This window comes from Maniola jurtina, chromosome 2 (assembly GCF_905333055.1).
Source record: "Maniola jurtina chromosome 2, ilManJurt1.1, whole genome shotgun sequence".
Lineage (NCBI taxonomy): Eukaryota > Metazoa > Arthropoda > Insecta > Lepidoptera > Nymphalidae > Maniola > Maniola jurtina.
This window is the reverse complement of record NC_060030.1, coordinates 7,742,539-7,752,471: the sequence shown is the minus strand read 5'-3', so window position 1 is coordinate 7,752,471 and position 9,933 is coordinate 7,742,539.

Sequence of the window (9,933 nt, the reverse complement as noted above, 5' to 3'; positions counted from 1 at the left end):
CGCTTTATGATCATAATGACGACTTTCCCCGAGATTTATGTAGTACAAACGTCGCGACCGTGTATGTTACATTTGATGTAAAGGATCAGAATAAAAGCAAAAGAAGTACCATGTAGTAGACCTTATTATATTATTGATAATATTACTGTAGAAATAGTTTTTTTTTGACTTTTTGTGGCCGGCAAAAATGTAGCTCAATTTGGGTGATGTCCTTTACTAAATTATTCAGTACCTAAGTGGCGAAAATTTTTGAGTGTATTATGAATTGAGTGCAATGAAGAAACAGTTAAAAATATATATAGTTATAATTACACTTACTTGTACATAACTTTATTTGTAATTAGAATTTTCATTTTGTGATCAGTATTAGGTTTGAACGATCATATGAAATTGGGTATATTGAAACCTTGTAGACAAGTGGTTGACGTTAAGAAAAATCCACACTTGCGCATGCGCACGAACCGTGTACATAACGTGCATCGGCTTCTGGATGCGTCAGTGTCCTATGCATACGTGGATGTCGCGAACGCGTATATCATGTTTGTACTCACTCCCAAAAACTTGTGACTTTTACAACTTGCACGCAAACCACTTGTAAACATGTCAACACTATGTTCTTATAATTTGGCATCAGCATCTTTTTCTTTTTAATATTGATAAAAAAGGGCAGAAAATTAAATATTCAAATAGATTAAATTTAAGTACTACCAGATTGAACTAGAGTGAGGGAATTCTTGGTTTGATTCTGAATCGACGATATGTCAAATATTATGGTGAAGTAAAATCATAGAAAAATAAGGCTTCATTTAAGCTACCAGTGACGTCGGAGCCTCGACGTTTTGTTAGAGTTCCCTAACTTTCGTGAACTGTGGTATACTACTCTACTTTAAACACTATGGTCAAGACTGGCACCTAAAGTCACGAGGCTTGACAGTTTTAAATTTAGTTTGTCTGTCCTTTTCTTATTAAATTGGTAAGAAAAAGATGCGAAACTAAAATTTAGGTGCCATCAAAATCAGTACCTACCGTTGCGTGGGTCACCATGAAGTTTATACTTTTTCAAGACTAGGCACAAAATGTAGATTTCTTTTATGTATAATTAGTGAATAAATTATATTATACAGAGTGGTGCATTGATGACTAGCAATAACGACTTTCTGAGATTCAATTTATGTCACAGTTTGCACATGGAAGTTATATTATGTAATAAATTGTATAGTTATATGTAAAAATTTGAACTAATTCTATGAGATACTAGCGGCTTCGCTAGAAATCTTCCAAGCGGTCCCTAGACATTTCGTTCTGGGCTCATGAGTTTGTGAATAGGGATGTTGCCAATGTGCGCTTAATATAGAAGTTTGTATGAATAGTGAAATGTGACGTCATTAACTTATAATTATTTTAAATTATTAATTAAACTAAAAAAGCTCATCAGATTGTTTTTAACCGATAGTTTAAAATTATTTTTAAACTTATGACTAACTTTTTTTTTTATTTTACTTATTTTGAAAGACCTATTCAATCCTTAAAAAATAATTGAGTTTGACATAGGCAACACCTCTACACGACAGCCTTTGGTGGGTGATTGTACACACTTTTTCTTATTAAAATAGATGTAAAAATAGTGCTATCCTTGTCACAGACCATAGTGTTCCTTGAGGAAAAGGACAATACTACTTTTAGGTCAGTTAGCTTAGGGATTTGTGTTTAAATAAAATGAACCAATAGGTAATTGGTAAATTAATGGAGTTTTCGTATATTGTGTTATTTTACTATTGGCCTCTAATTTACAGAAAAGTTACGTCTATGATTATACCTACATTTGATTTATTTTTGTATATGTGTAAATAATATTGTGGGTAGTTCTATTGTACACAATCTCTAAAGTAAACTAAAATGACACGTCTATATATTGCTAACAATGCTCCCTGCGGGAAAGTATAGCAATAGATTTAGACCTGTTTAGTTTAGAAATTGTGTACAATAGAATTAGCCACACTGTCTACATGTTCTACGTTAGTCATAATTAATAAAAAGTATAATGGTTAAAAAGTACTTTAGTGCCCCAAATAAGCGAAAAAAGTTTTGAGCACTCATCTTGTTCAAGCCCAGCGAAAAGCGCTAAGAGATTTTCAATTTCGGGGGAAAATAGGTTGAACTCTAAGATGTTAGTTTTTACGAACTGTTTTTATATGAGCAGCTCTTAAACAACTTTATTATTTGTGCTAATCGGATAGTACACAAATCTAACCTTTTAATGATAGATTTGAAGTTAGTACATCCTTCTCCAATATACGAACTATATACCACCTGGTGAGACTGCAGTCAAGTGCTAACTTGTATCTGTATAAATAAATAAACTAATGTACTAAAAATATTATGAACGGAATGGCATGACATAGTTTATGACATGCCAGTTTAGATTAGAGTCTGTGTACAACGGAATTAGCCCCAGTATGTGTATATTTTTTTTTTAATTTTTATGGTTTCATTGACCAATAACTTATATTAACTATGTATTAGTATTTAGTATTACGGTTTTATTGTAAATATTGGGGTGGCTCATCTATCTTAATGCACAAGCTTAATGCCTTTGTTTTCCTTTTTTTTGTTTGGCTTATGATCTTAGGATCTTTTGGTAGACGTTGTCTATATTAGGTGTTTCATACCTATTATTATCATGAACTTTATTTAAAGAGCACTAAAAACTTGGAAAGCCTACATGTGACGGCATGACGCGCGATTGCCTTGAGCTCCTAGAAGTTGTATTACAGAAATTATAAGGGCGAATGCAGACTAGTTTTTTCTCGTTTTTCGCGTTTTACATTCGTTTTGGTATACGCGATTACACGCTCTACATTTCGCGCTTCGATAAACTGAACGAGCGTGCTATTTCACACTGAGAAGCTTAGTTGGCGATAGTTCAAAGACTAATGACCCGATTGCGATAAATCTTGGTTTACATACTAATAATGAGTCAATTAACTAGATAGGACTTAAAAACTACCCTCATTAACAAATTTACCCTCCTATTCCGCGTTAAAAACGTACCATCGTATCTAGTATGTGTTAAGCAGTTTACAAGGAGACACATTTGAATAGAAGTAGAATAGAATTAAAAATATTTTCGATATGAATACATTACACTTCTAGGTGCAGCGTTGGACCGTTGCCGGTATGCCAACCTTCCCATCATTAGAACCAATATTTTTCCCTGCTTAGTTTGGTATTATAAGTTAGACAATACTATATATTAATAATTGTGTTAAAATATATTTTTAGTAACAGTTATACCTTATTTTTATAAATTTAAAATGCTAGTTAGCGTAAGATCCGTTTCGCCTTGCCAATAGCACTACTAATGTTTACCTATTTAAATCCATAGTAGGATTATAAATGCGAAAGTAACTGTCCGTTCATAACTTTTTCACGCTTAAATAGCTGGACCAATTTCGCCAAAATTTGAAAAAACGATAGCTTGCATGCTGGGGATGGTCATAAATGATACTTTCTATCCTGGCAAATCAAAAGAGTTTCCATGGGCTTTTAAAAACCTAAATTCGCGCGAACAAAGTCGGTACATCAGCTAATAATTTATATACAAGAATCCTGGCTTGAAAATCTTGGGACTGATAAAACTGATTTGTTAAAAAATTCGTGTGCATAAAAAATGCATTTATTATTTGCTTAGATTAAAAATAAATTATTACGTATGAGAATTAAAATTAATTAAAAAAAGTACGACGTGGTTGTCATTCGGTATACTGTTAAATGTGGTAGATGTCTCGATTTCTTTATTAGTTTTATCCAAAGCTTAAGTGATCAAAGTTATAAAGAATATTCGTCATGAGAAAAATAGGTGAAAATCGTTTTGTAGCTGGTGGTAGCAGACACAAAATAAATAGCAGAATAAGGTCGATAAAATAGAAGCGCGTCAATGCCGTTTAGCGAGAATTGTAGAATAACGATCCAAACCAAACGTCGGCATCTACCCCATTGTAACAGTATGGCTAAATTGGAGAATTTTATATTTTAGGTATAATTTTATGGCTCATAGTTATAAATGGATCAGGTACAAAAGTAGACTAGAATGTAATATTTTATGCCTTGCCCACTTGTCCAAAATAAAATTGACTTAAAAAGTTGCCTTCAAACTACGGAAATATAATATAATATATAAATATCGCTCACCCTACTTTGAAATGTCACTGTTCACACTTAGACGTAATTTCAAAGTATAGATATTTATATATTATATTATATTTCCGTAGTTTGAAGGCAACTTTATGCATAAAAACTAACTTCTCACGCGCCCTTTCAACTTTATCTGTCAAAAATGTCTTGACAGAAGTACGATATTAGTTCTTATTTTAAAGGTGAATCGTATTTTTGACATGACAGTTGGCTCATAGGGTTAAAATGGCGCGTGAGAAGTCATTTTGTACGGACTATACATTCGTATTATTTCAGTATACACTGGTATAAAAAGTATCTATTAGTAGTATCTAATACAGTCAGAATTATGAATGATAGTTCAACTGCTTTTTTCTATTTATTTTACGTGGGACAACAATCAAAATACACCAGTGTGTGGATTTTGGCTAGAACCTATATTGCTGTATAATATAGTTCGTAACTGATTTGTAATTTATGGAATAAATATTCGTCTGTTTGTGATGCAACTTTTTAATTAGGTATCTACTCAAATCAAATTTGAAGCTCACGGTGTGACTTAAGTAGTTTACAATAATATGAAATCATTTTTTGAGTATAATTTTTTATACATTTTGGTTTAGTTATTTTTGTAAAAGTTAGGTAATGATAGAAACACATTAAGGCTCAGATTCTTAGAGAGTATTTTGACGTTGCTCAGACTTAAGACAGTTAAAATGAGAAAAATGTATTCATGATACATAAATCTGTGTCGTGTTAACTCTGTCTGAGTGAAGTCAAAGTACGCTCTATAGATTTCAGCTTAAGTAACACCCCAAGTATACTTACGTATCTCACTTCAGTCATGCCAATTTGTAAAAGACAAGCATGTGGTTAGTACTTCCATGAAAATTAAAGAGCAGTCATACACAGGCAGCTTGAAGTGTGACTATCTGCTTCAAGCTGCGACTGCATAGCAAACTACGATCTTTTCATTGTCATACACGGATCCGTCAAGCGATTAACAGTAGTTGCTCCAGCGGTTGACGTGGAATACAAAAGAGCAGTCGATAACAGCAGAAGTTGAGCAATGAAAGAGTCAACTAATAAGATCAGTTAATTTTCCTGTCCTGCACAGCGCTAATCACCTGGAGCGATTTCATTGCTTAAATATTTTCCAGCTTACCACTCATTTTCGCTTATATGTATAATATGGTAGATTGCTACCAATCCGTTTGCATTTTTTAACATAAACCTCGCAGCGTGCATATTAAAACTTGAAAGTTGTGCAGCAAACACTCAATTTTATCTGCAGTTTCTGTACACAGATTGTGAAAGTATTGTGCATATAGCTACCTTGTTTAACTCCGGCTAAAAGGCACACACAAAAATATATTTGTAGAGTTATGAAGTAAAAAAGATACCGACCTGGATGCATTAATGAATTTCAAGTGCATCAAATTATTGTATTTAAAATTAAATGAAATCTTGGAAAATCTTTTGTAATAATAAATAATGAGTATAGTATAAAATACATAGTATAAATTTATTAGTTTTAAATTGAATATACCTAGTTGTGTGTAAAGCATACTAAAGAGCCAATAAGAGACGTTTTTATTGACACTAAAATATATATTTTGACGACTTAACATTACCGGCGTATAGTGGAACACTAAAAATATATAATCCAGATGTTTGAGGATTTACCAGCTGATGTGTACTATCTTATCCATATCGGTCGCTAATTGTCAAAAAATTGATCTCAAACTGTCCCCGAGCCCATCTAGCACCAAACTTGTGATTGTGATGATTGTCATTGCTGTTACTGGCTGAATATTGACAATGCTGTTTTCTATAGTGGAAGAGTGAGTATCAGCCAATCAGAAGAATTGCGTCATAGTTTACTGCTAGAAATATTGAAATTAATCATTGGATTGATAACATTCGGTTTTTATATCGATGCCAGTGGCAACATTATTGAAGAACAAGTCATAGTCTCTGCTATGATTGGTTAACTATATATAGTTAATTATAATATTAATTATCTATAATTAATTTTAAAAGTAATGCTGATAATAAATGTATAAAGTTAATATTAAGATAACTATGTATCATACACTATTGAAAATTATTCAAATATAATTATTCCTTAGATATTGCTTTTATTTATTAAATTATGTATAATACGAAGATAATAAAACCCGGCTGCAATTTGCATCACGACAGCGAAAGAGAGTGTTGAAACCAGTCTTGATTTTTAGTTTAGAGATTAATATACTTACCTACACACAAATCAAATATAAAAAACGCGTAAAATTTAACTTATCACGCGCCATGTTAATTTTATATGTCAAACTAGCTTTTGCTCGGTGCGCGAGCTGCTAAAGCAGCTCGCGTGACGTGGTAATGTTTAGCTTTATTGTATTCAACCGAATCGAGTTATTAAAATACACAATTCACCCCGAAATTCACCATAAAAAGACACCCATATCGATTTTTTTCTTAAAAAGGCATGTCCGCCATCTTGGATTTCAAAATAAATGTCGTTATCAAAATCAGCCCCTGGAAAACTCTGAAAACGACATCCATATCATTTTTTTGTAAAAACGGGGTAGTTGAGGGTAATATAGTAGGGTGCGTGGGTGCGCGGACCACTAAAGTGGTCCGCGAGCATGCAGAGTTTGTTCCACCGAGTAGACCTTCGGACCCTGATCATCTTTTGCCAAGAAACCATTCTTCCATCTTTTATAGCCTCCGAGATAGACACCGACGAAATTCGTACGGCGGCCATCTTGTTTTTCCAAAATTTTCCACTTTTTCTATTAATCGTTTACTACATTCTTCAAAGATTGCGAGTTTCAACGAAATCGGTTGGAAAACAAAAGAGTTGCAAAAATCACGTCGGTCGCCATCTTGTTTTTCTGAAATTTCATAATTTTCCCCTACTCATATCGCGCATCCGAACATATCTCCCAAACATCAATGTATCGTTTTCCGTCTCTTTCTAGGAGAATGAGACATTCATAATCGCCATACAAAATGTATGGAAAAATAAATTCCGCCATTTTGAATTTTTTTTCTATTCATCGAGTAGACCTTCGGATCTTGATTCTCTTTTGCCAAGAAACCACACTTCCATCTTTTATACCCTCCGAGCTGGACACCGGTGAAATTTGTATGGCGGCCATTTTTTCTTCGCCATTTTGAATTTTTTTTCAGCTTTTTGGCAATTGGATGACGTCATGAATGACATTTGGTCGAGCACCCCCCACCTATCTTCAATACCTTGAGCGGACCCTTCACCCGTCTCCGACATCCTCGATCATCAGCTATTTCCAAATTTTTCCTCGATTTTTTTTTTGTTTTCTATATGAAACCATCAGTGAAAAAAAATAATTTCATACAAAATTTTACAGGAGGAGTTTTTGGGGAAAATCTCGAAAATTTCCCCAAATGTGGCAACACTGTTTACATATTTCGATACTGCTGGTTGAGTCACACAATCGATTGATACATGTCGACTTTCCAAAATGTTGCCAACTGCCACAAAAACATGATCAAAATATCGGAAAATTTAAAGAAAATACAAAATGGCCACCAACTCTTTTTGCAGAAGCAAATTAGATAATTTTACAACTTTCCCATTAACTACAGGATATACCGCTCCCGATAACGGTGCAATCTCTCATCTCGCTTGCATCCACGCGAAATGATCGTCCCTGAAAAAAGACAATGTCGAAAATCACTTTTGCTTCGATAACTTCCAGTGTTGCCAGTCCTTGGTGACGAAAACACTCAAATGTCATTTGTACGAGCAAAACACGTAATCGTTCATACTCGGATTTTGCAAAAAGTCCGTATTTCGATTTTTTACATTTTCCCAAAAACCTTGAAATTTCCCGAAAAATGGGGTAATTTTTCCCCACCAATCTATACCTCGAGTCTATGCGTACAACCGCTTCATAGAAGCCGAATCGCTCCGATGTCGCCAACTTTGACATATTCGAATTTTAAAATTGCGTTTTATCGTACCTCGAACAAAACGACCGCCATGACAGCCGCCATCTTGAATTTTGAGAAACCACTCCCGTTCTGTCAAAATACAGGATAATCGTGGGCGAAATAGGAAAAAATAATTTTCCTCGATTACCCCGTTTCGGATCTGTGGCGCCGCGGTTCGGGGTCAAAAAATCAAAATTTTGAAAACGCTACAGCTCGGCCGCCATCTTGTTTTTCCAATTTTTTTTGCATTTTCTATTAACCGTTTACTACTTTCTTCAAAGATTGCAAAATTCAACGAAATCGGTTGGAAAACAACGGAGCTGCAAAAATCACGTCGGCCGCCATCTTGTTTTTCCGAAATGTCATAATTTTTCCCCAGAGGGTTCCCGAATCCGAACACATCTCCCCTACATCACTATATCATTTTCCGTCTCCTTCTAGGAGAACAATTATGTCAATGAGTCAGTGAGTCAGTCAGTGGTAATCGAGCTATATATAGTATAACTAGCAGTACCCAACAGGAAATATTGTACATCGACCTTTAGAAAGAGATAGGTTTCGTAGAGCATTGTCTCTGTCGTTGAGACCGACAAAACCTCACATAGGAATGAGTGTACAGTAGAGTATACAATATTTCTTGCCGGCTATGTAGTTATCGGATTTCGAGCAGAGGTAGAAGACTGTGATGCTAAAATAAAAGAAATAGAAGAAACCAAAAAGAACAAGTCTTAAAGCGTCGATAGAAAATATTTGCATTTTGTTATATAAAACCAAATAGACCTTATAGATGTAGCAATCATCTAAATTGACCGAACTAAACAACCGGTCGATTTACACGGAAAAAATATGAGGAGGATAAAAATTATTTAACCTTCAATTAGGTTGGTAGTTTTTGAGTACAAAAGCATTGTACCTAGTCAACATTAACATTTTACGCTTGATTAATATTCATACTACGACTAATAAATAAACCGATGAATAAGCATTTAAAATAAATAAAATATAAGGTGAATAACCAATATTCTGCATGATTCTAGAAAACAAATTATAATAGATTTTGGCATCTTATTAAAGCAATTAAAATTTAAAACCCTATTGCATCAACTATATATTAAACTAGCAAACCCGGCGAACTCCGTTTCGCCACTTGGTTTGTAGTACATGCTATGAAAAAAGATTTTCACGCTTTTCTGTTGAAATTTTTCCTGAATTTTCTTTGCTATAAACCACACGGAGCCCGAGACCTTTCCAACGAATGCAAAACCGTGGAAATCGGTTCGTGCGTTATGGAGTTATAGCGTCAGGAAGGAAAACCCGACTTATTTTTATATAGTAGATATTCTGCATGATTCTAGAAAACAAATTATAATAGATTTTGGCATCTTATTAAAGCAATTAAAATTTAAAACCCTATTGCATCAACTATATATTAAACTAGCAAACCCGGCGAACTCCGTTTCGCCACTTGGTTTGTAGTACATGCTATGAAAAAAGATTTTCACGCTTTTCTGTTGAAATTTTTCCTGAATTTTCTTTGCTATAAACCACACGGAGCCCGAGACCTTTCCAACGAATGCAAAACCGTGGAAATCGGTTCGTGCGTTATGGAGTTATAGCGTCAGGAAGGAAAACCCGACTTATTTTTATATAGTAGATTTCATGTCAAAAGTGGGATTTTAGTCCTTATTTTAAAGGTGAACCGTACTATTGACATGATAGTTGACCCAGAGTTAAAATGGCGCGTGAGAAGTCATTTTTTACGCACTATATAGTACGCGA